The sequence below is a fragment of the Megascapheus bottae genome, chromosome 20, assembly GCF_031878675.1.
Source record: "Megascapheus bottae isolate mThoBot1 chromosome 20, mThoBot2.hap1, whole genome shotgun sequence".
NCBI lineage: Eukaryota > Metazoa > Chordata > Mammalia > Rodentia > Geomyidae > Megascapheus > Megascapheus bottae.
In genome coordinates, this window is record NC_143528.1 from 33,476,271 (window position 1) to 33,490,127 (window position 13,857).

At 40.9% G+C, this 13,857-nt stretch overlaps 1 protein-coding gene across 4 annotated transcripts in view; it reads right to left on the reverse strand.

The window, feature by feature from the left end:
- The window catches only part of Psd3 (pleckstrin and Sec7 domain containing 3), a 285,771-nt gene that overhangs the window by 178,941 nt on the left and 92,973 nt on the right, over positions 1-13,857 (reverse strand). The window contains exon 1 of one of the 4 annotated variants that reach the window (XM_090354245.1): positions 12,323-12,573. The exons of the other annotated variants lie outside the window; for them this stretch is intronic. The gene's annotated coding sequence lies outside the window, so the exon portion shown is untranslated. Of the gene's footprint in view, positions 1-12,322; positions 12,574-13,857 lie in introns of those variants that run through there. 4 annotated transcript variants of the gene reach the window in all.

Sequence of the window (13,857 nt, forward strand, 5' to 3'; positions counted from 1 at the left end):
TCCATGACACAGTGATGACACAAACCCACTCTACACTGCACCTTCCCTGCCTCCCACACAGCCAATGGCAGTGGACTGACAGACATGGTAGTTACTTAGCAATTCTTTGTGGTTATCTCACCCACATCATTTACAGAGGCAGACAATGCAGTGCCATCACTCTAAAAACTTTTCTCTCCTCCCACATGCTGTAACTCCACATACTAATTTACATTATTATATGGAAGAACAAACTACCAGCTCGTGCTTAATAGAAAAGAGTTATTGCATAGCCCTTTAAGGATCCAACTGCTGTGGGAGTGTACACTCAGTGTGTGTGTTTGGGTGTCTGTTTGGGTGTGTCTGTGTGTGTGTGTGTATTTATGTAACTAATCATACCTAGTATGATTATTAGAATACAGTGTGCTACTTAAAAGTTCTATAACAAGAATCTAAGTAGAAGATAGGAAGAAAGAAATCCATGGTTTCCTCTGGATAAAAATCAACTTTTCAACAAAAACTAGTAAGCTTGTGGCAGGCAGTGACAATTTGTGCTTACTCCAGGTGGTATCTGGGACACATACTAAACCATGCTGGTATACTTACCTATATGCATGACACATGGAGGAAGAAATAGAAAAAAAAAAAAAAAAAAGCAACATCCAAAGAAGCCCAGAGAAGATCTTCCCTTCTGAGCTGCTAACAAAAGCTGCTCTACTTTCACCCCACTGAGGCAACTGGGAGTTCTTTCTTACTTAATAAGTGTTATTTTGGGGGCCAGGAGCTTGGCCTAGTGGTAGAGTGCTTGCCTAGCATCCACTAAGACCCGGTTGATTCCTCGGTACCACATACATAGAAAAGCCAGTGGTGGGGCCGGGAGTTTGGCCTAGTGGTAGAGTGTTTGCCTAGCATGCACGAAGACCTGGGTTCAATTCCTTGGTACCACATACTTAGAAAAAAAGCCAGAAATGGTGCTGAGGCTCAAGAGGTAGAGCTCTAACCTTGAGAAAGTCCAAGGACAGTGCTCAGGCCCTGAGCTCAAGCCCAGGACTGGCAAAAAAGAAAAGAAAAGAAAAGAAAAGCCAGTGGTGCTGTAGCTCAAGCAGTAGAGTGCTACACCTTGAGGAAAGCCCAAGGACAGTGCTCAGGCCCCAGGACTGTTTTGGGGTTTTTTTTTTTTTTTAAGTGTTATTTTGAATAACTGTGTGTGAACCACTAGCATAGAAGTATCACTCTTACTGGCCATGAAGCGGGCTCTCTGCTACTATGTGGAAAGGCAGAGAGGACATGCTGCCACGATTTGAACAGGATAAGGGAAGGTAGTTGTGGGTAGTAAGTTTTATTGTAGTTTTCCTAGATTGTAAACCAGTTGTGTCAAATGCCTTGACTATGATAAAGATGGTCAAGTTTCTTTGAGGCTTTCGAGACCCTCATCCATTGCTGCTAGAAATAAATACCAGAAAATCTCCAGAGTCTCCCTACACTGAACCACCTTCACAGACAAAGTATATGGATAGTAGCAAAATGAATTCAAGTGTGTGAACTAAAAGGTCAATGCTGAGTTACAGAAGCCTTCCTCGGACTTTTCCCTTTGCCAGGAAGTATAAGGTCAAGCATTGATTTTTCTTCAACACAGACCTAGACATTTTCTTATTGCCCTAACTTCCATTTTATGGACGTTTCCCTATTTTTCCACAATGTCTCTGACACAGCTGTCATTAAAAAAAAAAATAAATTAAAAAAAAAAAAAGATACTGGGTTACAAAGACTCATTATCAAAAGTCACTGCTCTAGACAGACAAGTTGCAGCATGAAAAGTTAGATCACCATACCTGAGAGTCTGAGCCAGATAATGAGTTTAAGTTTCTCCATTCCTCTCATTTCCCCCACCTTCATAATAATAAAAGTAACGTAAGAGGTGTTAGTAAATAAAATTCAACCTCTGTAAAGGATACGTGGAGAGCTCTGTATTATGTATTTTTTTTCTTCTTTCTCCTCTTCTAACAGAAGCTCTGAAATATCATTTCAATCATTCTTGGATCAGCACTCTTGACCCAGGAATAGAAAGTACAAAGTAAAGATAAGCAGAAAAGGAGTGAGTGTGCAATGCCGTCACTTGCTGCTGATCTGAGCTCTAGAATATAGAGAATATTATTTTTTTAAAGGCATGGTGACACAGAATTACACCGTGTGCTACAAATGCTGGCTGACATTAACTGTGCACTTACCAGTTCCACACACTGGATTAGCCCTTCTTAAACACTGTCTAGACTGATCCTCCAAAAAACCCTAAGAATGGGCCCGGGAGTTTGGCTTAGTGGCAGAGTGCTTACCTAGCATACACAAAGACCTGGGTTCGATTCCTCACTTCCACATACATAGAAAAATGCCAGAAGTATGCCATGGTTCAAGTGGTAGAGCTCTAGCCCTGGGAAAGTCCAAGGACAGTGCTCAGGTCCTGAGTTCAAGGTCCAGGACTGGAAAAAAAAAAACACTAAGAATGGAAGTGGGAAACAAGATGATTGGGAGGGGGTGAGGGGAGGGAAAGTGGAGAAAAACATGGAAAGGGGTATCATTGTTCAAGAAGTAATGTACTTACTTACAAATATAAATGTAACCCCTCTACACATCAACCCGACAATAAAATACAATAAAAAGAAGTATATATTTTTGTGCGCATTTTAGGAAGTACTTTAGGAGGAGGTTTGCCCAAGAAAATTTGCCAGAAAAGTCAGAATGGTATAATGCCAAAAACCATTACTCTAAAAATTACATTAAAACAAAAAAACACTACTAGAAGTTTTAACTTCTTACCCCACGCCTTCTCAAGTTTGGACTCTTTTAAGACAGATATCTAGTAGTTACCTTCCAATTGTGGGAAGACTTCCATTGTTAGTACACTTTAACTCATAAATTAGTCATAATTTATCTAAGAGGTGCATCTTCCCAGGGGAAAACAATGTGAGTTCTAATTATTCTTCAAAAATAAAAAGAGGAAGAAGGCTGGTAGGAGGGAAGGAGAGGGGGAAGCAAGCAAAGGACATTCACTTCTTTCCTGGCCCCTTGACAATTTCAGATAGGGTAAATTTTTCTACAAATTTATCTCTTCCCTGTTTTAGTCCATGCAAAAAAAAAAAAAACTAGTAATTTCTACCTTCTTTATTAGTGAAAGCTTCCATAATAGTGGATTCCTAGAAGTTCCTAACATTCTACCTCTCTTCAATTCAAGGCCACAGACAGACAGACAGACAGACAGACAGACAGATGCATATATATGCACACACAGAAAGACACAGATAGATGCATATACATATGCACACACAGAAAGACACACACACAAAATATACCTTATCTTGACTAAATATTATGCTCCATCTATATAACCCATCCATCCTCTTTTTTCTAACCTAAACAACGTGGAAATTAAATTATCCCCACCCCAACACTCTGAATTTAGAAAAACCACAATAGAACACAATGGATTTGTTTGCAATTTCAACCACAACCCTTACTCCACCATAAATAGAATGAGAAAAATAAAATTTATTTCCAGAAAAGTTAGAAGCACAAAAACACTAACTTTTTAGGTGATCTCTTCCTTAGCAGCACTCCTTTGCTACAGAAGATTTTAATTAGTAGAAAAACAGAATAAGCTAATCTGCATAGCATTTATTTGGAGTATAAAGAAAATGACCTCATTCCAGGGTTGAGATCTGGAACAACTGTACCATACAAATCTAGTCACAATAACCAGTTTATCTGACATGGTGGGAAAGGCTTTGCACTCAAATGTAGGACTACACAGCCCATGGATGACTCAAAGTGTGTCGTGTAAGTTCACAAACTGCCCTATGTTTTCTAAAATCTTTTTATTTAAATAAGACAGTTTTAATTTTTAAGTGTCTTCTGAAAGACACCTAAGATCAAAAGGTACCCAGTACTCCAGACATTCCTGCAAACCGAAATAGCATATTTTACTGTAGACATTCTACCTTACTGTTATATTACTCCTAGAAGCCTGCAGTATTGAAACAAATACTATCTTGCTCAGGGGACAGGAAGTGACATCAGTAGTGAGCCAGAGAAATCTTGAAATCTGGATTACACAGTATCTTTAGCAACTGGTCCAGTGCTGATTGTGTTCCTAGACTTAGTGGCACATCAAGGAGGCAAGGAGTTAGACAGATGTAAACTGAGGGTGCCCTGGCACCACATCAACGTGATTAGTCATGTCACTCCTCCAGACAGAACCCCTGAGCCCTCTGATTACTCTCCTCCCTGCTGTCTACATGAGAGGCCTGATGGGTCTCATGACTGTATTAATTAGGAAAGGGCAAAAGGGAACCCAGATTAACAGGGAACCTAATCATAGTTGAATTTTAACAAACATGAATGCTTAAAATTTATTCTGAAAGAAATAAGCATGGATAGATGAAATCCTGCTGGAGACAGAGCTTGATAATAATGTAATAATGCACAAGTTTTGGGTTCAATCTACGAGATCATGCAAGGGGGGGCAAACAAAGTGAGAGAGAGAAAGAGAATGTGAGAGAAAAAATAGTGGGAAAGTAAGGGGTGGTGGGGGGAGGAGATATAGAGAGGGGAGTAAGAAAATCCATTTCATTGCTGGTGACCAACATCAAAGATAACTAAACATATAAAGAATAATCTTCAATCCCATAAGTCAGTGGCATGATTCCAAAGGACAGTACTTTTCAGAACTAGATACTAGAGCATCCTTCAGTGGAGACAGTGTATTTTAAGCTCAAGGTAATTTTTCAACTCCAAAATTGCCCAGTGGAACTCAAAAAAGGAAGGGAGAAAGGGAGGGAGGGAGGAAGGGAGGGAGGGAGGGAGGGAGGGAGGGAGGGAGGGAGGGAGGGAGGGAAGAAGGGAGGAAGGGAAGGAAGGAAGGAAGGAAAGAAGGGAAGAAGGGAAGAAGGGAGGGAAGAAGGGAGGGAAGGAGGGAGGGAGGAAGGAAGGGAGGGAGGGAGGGAGGGATTTCAGATTCCCTTAAGAGCATAAAATATTCTCAATAAGCACCTTAATGCAAATACGTGAGTACAAATTTTTGATATATATTCAAGAAAGCAAAAGTAAATATTTCCCTGGAGAAACACTGGTGCTCATTGCTAAACTCATTCCAAGGTTCAAGTGTAGAGGCAGACCTTTCAATCTAAAGGCCTCTGACACTGGGCTTGGGGCAATGGATGTTCTGAAGCTTCTGGTTAAACACACACACACACACACACACACACACACACACACACACACACACACATTCACACACCAATAAGAGGAACTTGGTAGGAAACTTTCTACAGCACTCTGGAAAGAGACATTTTCCTTGTGAAGGTATCTCTGCTTCAAATATTCTTGCCTGAGAGCCATAAATATCTCTGAGTGATTGTGAATGTCTCCAGGAGGTAGAGAATGCCATACTGCTGACATCTTGACAAATAAATGCCAAAATTAGTATACTGACCAAAAGGAACGATCAATATCAAAACATTTTGTGGTAACCTGGACACAGTGTCATCCAAAATTTAAGAGCCAGCCTTTGCCTTCAGGGAAGTTTTAGGCTGTATGTGAGGGATATGAGAAAAACCCAATAGATCTCAATTCCTTTGCCCTCAGACAAGACACCTCTAGCATAATAGTTTTGTTTCTAAAAAGAACAAGGAGAGAGGGGAAGAGGAGAGAAAAGGAGAGGGGAGGTAGACAAGGAAGGACATAATGCTAAGAGGCTGTGCTGTGTATGTATGCTCACCGAAATCTCAGTTGACAGAAAAATGAGGACATGTGTCACGTGCTCTTCACACTAATTACTGGGAAAACCATGAAAGTTGTTGGTAACTTTCAGTGTAGTCTACTGGTCACTTTTAGAGTCTCTTCAGCTTTTCACTCTAAGACCCTAACAGTTCACACAGACTAATGTAAGGAGCCAGAATAGTATAGTTTTGTGAAGTAAAGGACTTCTGGAGTCAGAAGACATTATGTGAATTATTTAATTGCTCAAGATAAACATATGATAGCTTCAGAAGAAAATAAGAACTTAGAAATAGATAATAGGAAGAAATAGAGCAGTGCCAAAGTCTGAGACCATTTGTATCATTACCAGTATGCACAGGGCTATGCATATGTCTAGCTTCCACAGACAAGTCTGGAGACAGTCCCTGGGACCATCAGAGCTGTGTGAGATGTACGAAAACACAGCCATGTATCAATTCTGAGTCCTTGTTCATCAGTGGCTAATAAGGTTCCGTGAGAGGGAGCTATAGATAGGCTAAGGGTGACATAAACATAGGGGAAATGAGGGATGATGGAACAGATAGGCTACGGAGAGGAAGAAATGCAGGGAGCAGACATGGAGTGCCATGCAATACAGCATAGTTCCTAGAAAGTGCAGCACGAGGACAGTTACAGGTTTCATAATACATGAGATGAGAGAATCTCCTCAGTCATGCACCTTCCCTCACAAGGAAACTGTCTCTAAAACCAAGTTAAAGTACAGTTCCATCAGTATGTTTTCCTAAAACTGAATCCAACACAAGATAAACGCTAGCCAAGGATGGGTGGACTTTGATATGTAACAAATATTGGGTGTGGAATCCTACCCTTGGCCTACAACCTAGTTTCTGCAGACAGATTTCTTTAGCCTCTTGAAAGAGATGACCACATAGTTCTACAGCCCAGAGACCTCCCAGGAAGAGTGGGTACCACAGGAAGATACCATGGAGTCAGGACAGGGCAGTTCCCAGTGTGAGACAGCCAAGCTGAGCCATGCATGCAACTGAGAAGCAGCATGGAACAGCACTGTCTCCTTTAAACTCCTGAGACTGCAGCTGCCTCTCTCCATAGGATGCTCTTAGAAATCTGTAGGAGAGAGAAAGGGAGAGGGAGAGGGAGAGGGAAAGAGAGAGAGAGAGAGAGAGAGAGAGAGAGAGAGAGAGAGAGAGAGAGAGAGAGAGAGAGAGAGAGAGAGAGGGGGGGGGGGGCTGTGTGTGTGTTGGGTGCCTTTTTTTCAACCTAAACTTCTCAGAACAATATTCTGTTAATAAAATGTTACTCTCAAGAAGTAAAAGAAAAAGGAGGAGGAAGAGGAGGAGGAAGGGAGGGAGGGAGGGAGGGAACCGCCCAGCTTCATACACAGAACCAGGTTGTAAAACCCATACTGCTCACCACCCTGGTGGCACCAGAGTGGCCAATAATCTCTGAGCTCAGGCAGATACACAAAGGCTACCCAACAAGAAAGGTTGAGACAATGGCTGAGGACATTTAGTTACATGAAAATGAGCTGATTGCCCCCTTTGGCTGAGTTTCAGGTGGATACTTTGTGGTTCTTTTGGTTAAGAGCCTTAGACTAACCTCAGCTATGCGATTTCCACACTGAAATCTATCAATGGTGAATTCAAAGTCATAGAAAAAGATAAGCCACACCAACTTCTCAAAATGAAAAATCCAGAAAACACAAGGCTCAAACCATGCTGTATCAAGTCACTGTACAGGCTAATTTCAAACCTTCTACACCCGTCACCCATACACCCGCTTCCAATACTGAAGTGGCACTCACACATATGTAACACTGACACTAGTACTGAAGGACTGGTTTCACATATGTCCAAGGTAAGTAACTTTGGATTTTGTTATAAGTATCAAATTCTGACAAACCGTATTTCTGCATACCTGGTCATGGAAAGTATTTATAGTGAAGATAATTCTATAACACATGTGATGGGCTTGTGAATGACCTTAGTCAATCGCATACAAATCTGCATTGTTCTCATCAGTCATGGCCATCAGAGCCATGATTTGTGGAACCATCTAGATGAATTAGAACATTGTACTTGGGTCTTTAAGAGTTACCAGCTGGTAACTCTCCTGAGGGGCTCACTAGACACACAAATTCTGGCCGCAAGTGACTTACCTTTAGCTATTATCGATGATTTTTTTAATTGATCTTTTTATTTTCAGTAATTAAATACTGAAGCAATACAAATGTTTCCTTATTACTCTGTAACCTAGAATTATAGTTTTGTCCTGGGAAATTCAGACTAAAGTGTCCATGTATGACAGATACACTTCTCTATTCAACAAGATTTAGCAGAATAGTTTGATTTTAAAGTACTACTCTGAGAAGCAGAGCCACGGTAACACAAACATCTCTCAATGAGAGATGGCAATGAGGACATCCTCAGTCCTAAGGGATCACTGCTTCAAGCTAAAAATTTTTCATATTCCATGCTGTCATGTGGCAGTGTCAGCCGTGGCACCTTAGCTCTTTCTTCAGGTTCCCTAGCAATGGGTGTTCGAAGCCCCAAAGAGGATATGCTCTGAGACTGACCAAAACTTACAAGCCTATATCAATATCAAGGTCACTGGGTTATAAGCAAGATACCTAGATACTCACACTTAGCACCCTGTCACTCTTAAAGAGTGTTCATTACACACAGGTCTCAAAGGTTAACATGGCAGCTAGACAGCCTCACTGGTCACTTGATCTAGCTTTTCAAATAACCATCCTAAATTAAGTAAAAGGGGAAGCAAAATCATGCTATAAGAAGATACATCAAAGTAGAAAAAAAGGAAGAAAGGAGAAAATACCACCATTTCTTCCCCATAAAAAAGAACTTTCTACCACACCTCTTCATTTGGCAGATGAGGAAATAAGAGATGGAAAAAAAGAAAAAGAAACAGTAGTTTTTCAGATCTCAAATCAATAGCAAAATTAAACTTACCTAGATTCTCTAGGCTTCCTGGAAACAGGGGCCTCCATAAAAGAATAACAACATGGGGCCAGGAGCTTGGCCTAGTGGTTAAAGTGCTTGCCTAGCATGCACGAAGACCCGGGTTCGATTCCTCGGTACCACATACATAGAAAAAGCCGGAAGTGGTGCTAAGGCTCAAGTGGTAGAGCTCTAGCCTTGAGAAAAAATCCAAGGACAGTGCTCAGGCCCTGAGCTTAAACCCAGGACTGGCAAAAAAAAAAAAAAAGAAAGAACGTTCGGGGCAAATTGTCTCCCTGTTTTCTGACAATAGATTCCTAGAATACTTAGGAGTACTCAAAACAGAACAAATAGCCTCCACAAATTCAAAGACACCAGACAGCTACTTCAGAGCATTCACTCTCACAACAGTTCCACAGCAGGGTAAGAAACTGAGAGCCAAGGAAGGCCTTGCTAAGGCCACAGCTGGTAAACAGCAAAGCTGGTGGTTGAGCCTAATCTTCTAAACTCCATTTTCAGTGTAACTTCTACACTATCCCCACCCAATGTTGTTGATGACAAGAAGCCAAACCTAACAGTGGAACCAAAAGGCTGACTGAACCACACCCTCGGGCCTTGTGGAAATCCAACACAGACTACACTACCCTTAAAAATTCAGGACTGGGACCCAACCCACTGCTGGAAGATCCAAGCTCCTAGCTCTCCTCCAGGAATGTAAGGGTAGTCACCAGCACAAGTGAAAGAGGGCTGACCTGTCAGGCACAGTAGGGCTGTGAGTGATACAACCCAGCTGTGCAGGCATTCCCTACAAGGAAGCCCGCAAACCTTCCAGACCCTGGAGGGAGGAGGGACTGTGTCCCCCAAGGCCTGGCAAACCTAACAGAACTATATTATATTCATTTATACCAGTAAAACAGTTTCAAATAAAATCCAAAAGAACTTTCCAGACTACGCCTTGTAAGAATACACTAGGAACAGCAAACAGGCATTCCTTTGAGGAGTGGGATCAGAGAAAGTCAGCTTAGGCTTTTACCACTGGTACTGCATTACTTGGATTCCAGTCTGGGGCTTGAACTCAGGGCCGGGGCACTGTCCTTGGACACTTTTTGCTCAAGGCTAGCACTCTGCCACTTGAGCCACAGTACCACTTCCGGCTTTTTCTATGTATGTGGTATCAAGAACAGGACCAAAACAAAATTAACAGCTATGAAGATTATAATGTAATCCTTAGTAACTGGAAAGCTATGAAGGCAAAAAGAAAAAACTAATATTAGATGATGAAACTAGCAGCAAGAAAATTAATTTAAACAAAATATTTTTAAGAATACACTCTAGACATCAGACCTTTATAACATATGACAGGGTAAAAGGATATACCTACAAATTTAATGAAATTTGGCCTTGAACATATAATCTTGCCTCAGCCTCTGACTCCCCAGTGCTGGGGTTTATAGGCATGTACTTCCATTCCTGGTCCAAGCATATTTAAGTACTCACTCTGTGCTAGGCATTTTCACATATTCCATTTGAGACAAATAACTGTAGAAAAGATAGTATTCTCCACAGTGTTAGAGCAGGAAGTGGGAGGCTAAGTAGCTTCCCACAGTTACAGAGCTATAGACTCCAGGAGCACAAAGATAGCAAGGCAAAATTAGAGTCACTGATAAGTCCTAGAAGGGCCACTATTGCACAACCACAGGGAAGAACGCCTGGAACCCAGAAGGCAATGCCTGCTCTGTTATTTCTTGTGTGGCTCTTCTCCCTATCCAAACATAAAGCTAGCATGTCATCAATAGGCAGAGAATTTCACAAAACGTTTAATGAATTTCTACCAATTTTTCCATTCTCTCCCAGCTCTCCCTGACATTTGAGACATGACTGTCCAGGCATGGAGAATAGAACCACAAAGAAGCCCTGTCATGTTGAGTGTGAGCCCACTTTCAACTCCAATTCATTATCACCATTTGTTATATCCATTCTTGCGGCTGACATAAGAACCGACAGTTTAAACATCAGAATAGTCAGTGCCTATTGATGTTATGGAGCTGTTCTTAGTGCAGTAGAAACTATGGTGAATCCTAAGCATGGAATTTATAATCCTCCCAACAATCCCTCCATCTGAGACACATATGGAAAAACCAGCCTGCAGAAGTAGCTAAGTAATTTATAGGAGCCAAACCAACGAGATTAGAAGTAAAACTTAAATCCACAAGCCTCTCACTGCCAGACATTGTGTTTGTGTGTCCCTCAAAATATGTGTGGTACTCTTTCTCTTGGTCCTTCATCATTAAAATAATGAAATAAAATGTCTAGATAAAGAAGGCAATTTGGGGCTGGGAGTTTGCTCTAGTGGTAGAGTGCTTTCCTAGCATGCACAAAGACACAGGTTAGATTCCTTGGTACCACATGCATAGAAAAGGCTGAAAATGGTGCTGTGGCTCAAGTGGTAGAGCTCTAGCCTTGAGAAAGCCCAAGGACAGTGCTCAAGCCCTGAGTTCAAGCCCCAGGACTGGCAAAAAAATTAAAGGCAATTGTATGTCATATGCTGGTAAGAAGAGTGGAACTCTGGAAACATAACTTGAATTTTAGGCCCAGAGCTCTACCTAGTGATAGAGTACTTGTCTAGCATGCACGAAGAACTGGGTTTGATTCTTCGGTACCGCATACATAGAAAAACTCCAGAAGTGGTGCTGTGGCTCAAGTGGTAGACCTCTAGTCTTGAGAAGGCCCAGGGCTCAGGCCCTGAGTTCAAGCCAGGACTGACAAAAAAATAATAATTGTAATCAAGGCAAGAAATGCCAACTTAACCAACAAATACATGAAGCACATATGGTATATAACCAGCTGATTACCCTGAAAGTTCAAACATTGGGGATCCCATTGGCTCTTGAGTGTTAGTAAATACTTTAATCCAAGCATCTTAAGAATGGGATAATACTAGTGAACTGGGCTTCCATTCCCCTCTTCAACACTGCGGACCTGCTATGCCTCATCAGTGCCTGTGGAACATGAAAAGTGAGCGACAGCTATTTCAACACATAACCGAGATGCTGAAACTCCCTCAGCTCCAGCAATGGGAGAAAAGATAAAAGTTCATTAGTTAAGTGGTGACCCTTTGAAGTTTCAAACCTAGCACTGAATGCTAAGACAATCTTTCCATACTAACAGTATAGCCAACTTTCCTTTCAGAGCAGTGGCACACTGAATTAAGAATGACAGCCTTGTGTTGTAGTTAGAAAGGACTCCCATAAATGACCAAACTGGTGACCTCCCAATGCCTGCAAGAAGTTTCACAAAGAATTACTGAAAGTACATTATACCGACAGTCCACACGCCTCAAGCCTAAAAGATCATCAAGGGAGAATTTCATCTTCCCAAATGTTATAGAATCTGTAATAACCATACTCTCTTCATTTCTGTCAGCCTTATTTAGAAAACAGTATATATAAATTAATCATTTTTAAATATCTCTTCAAGACCTCTCTATATTTTATTTAAAATGAAATGTTTAAAATGCAAAAAAAATTCTATAATTACAACTATCCATAGCCCAGAACCAACCACCTAAACCAGACTGGCTAGAATCAGACAACAGAAATCAACCAAACTGCAGTCACCTCGGTCAGCACTGTCCACAAACTTGTCAGGAAGACAGCGTGCATTCTCCCATTCCATCTGCTCAGCACACTTTCATCTTCTGCAAGGGCTCTTTAACGTACTTCTAAAGCTGCTTCTATGGAGAGTACAAACTGCTACACACTGACTCTGCAGTGACATTCTCCGCTGTAGGTGTCCTGGGGCTCTGGGAGGAAATGAAAGGGCAGCTGAAGGAGTCCTTTCCCCTCTTCCCAGCCTCCCTTCTCACTAAGCAGAGCTTCCCTCCAACAGACCAGCTTCAAAAGTCCAGACCCAGTGAGGTCACACATGACCTCACAAACCTCCCATTTAACTCCTTAAATGCCAGCCTCCAGCAGATGACAGGGAGAAAAGGCAACCTGTCTCAGTAAATTTGGAATAACTATCATGTAAGGGGGAAAAAAGATGCTTGTCAACACTGTTCAAAACCAAAAAAAAGTGATTTCATCACCATTTTTCTTTCATAGCACTAAAGGTTTTTTGATTGCTAAGGTAAAGATCATAATTTATTTTCCACAGCACACATATTCTAGCCCTAAAGGAATAATGGAAGTAGCCCACCCACAGAACAGATTTAATTTAATTTATGTGACATAAAGTTTAGCACTGTTAAATGCACCTTTTGGTGACTCATACTTTTATATTTTTCATTCTGATTTTAGTTGTTTTTCTGCAGTCACTAATCTGAAAACGTTTGTTGTCCTTTTGTTCAAATCCTGCTTCAGACAGCCAGAAGTGGACAGACTTCAGTCACAGCTGTCAGACTCAGGCAACAACTGCCACAGATGCTTCAGAGAACCAGAAACAACAGGAGTTGGGCATGGGATCCAGACACAGCCGCCAGACCCAACTAATAGATAGCAGAGTCTCCATCAATGCAAAGCGAGCTTTGACAGAATGTTTTTTGAGCTGTTTTTTCCTTTGGCTGTGCTATTTTTGTTAGAATAAAGGAATTAACATTAAAGAACCAAACGTTAAACAAAAAGAAAAAACTTAAAAGTTACCTCGTAAATGGAAGTACAACAAATAACTTAAAAACTACCTGTACAATATGCCCATTCAAAAATGTCCTAGCATGTCAGAAAATCATTAAACTTTACCATACATTTTTATTCCTAAATATATACCTAGCTGACAGAAATTTATCCATATGTGCACAGAACACCACATCTAAAAATATGTGTAAATTTTCACACTGTTTGAGATAATAAAAATACAAGTGACAGCCAAAATGCTCATATATAGAAAAATGGAAATGTTAAGTTGTAATACATTCCTATAATGAATTCTATACAGCAATTAGTTTAAACTGATAGAACAGGGCTTTATCAGCCAAAAAAAAAATCCTTTCCAAATGTTAAGCAGAAACCAGCATCACAAAAAGAAGATAACATTTTATGTAAAATTCAAAACCATGTATGAAGACACTAGTGGATGTTCACAGAAGCAGGTCTGTGTCGGAGGGAGGGAGGTAAAGAAAAAGCAACCAAAGAAGGAACATTCACTCAAAATGTTG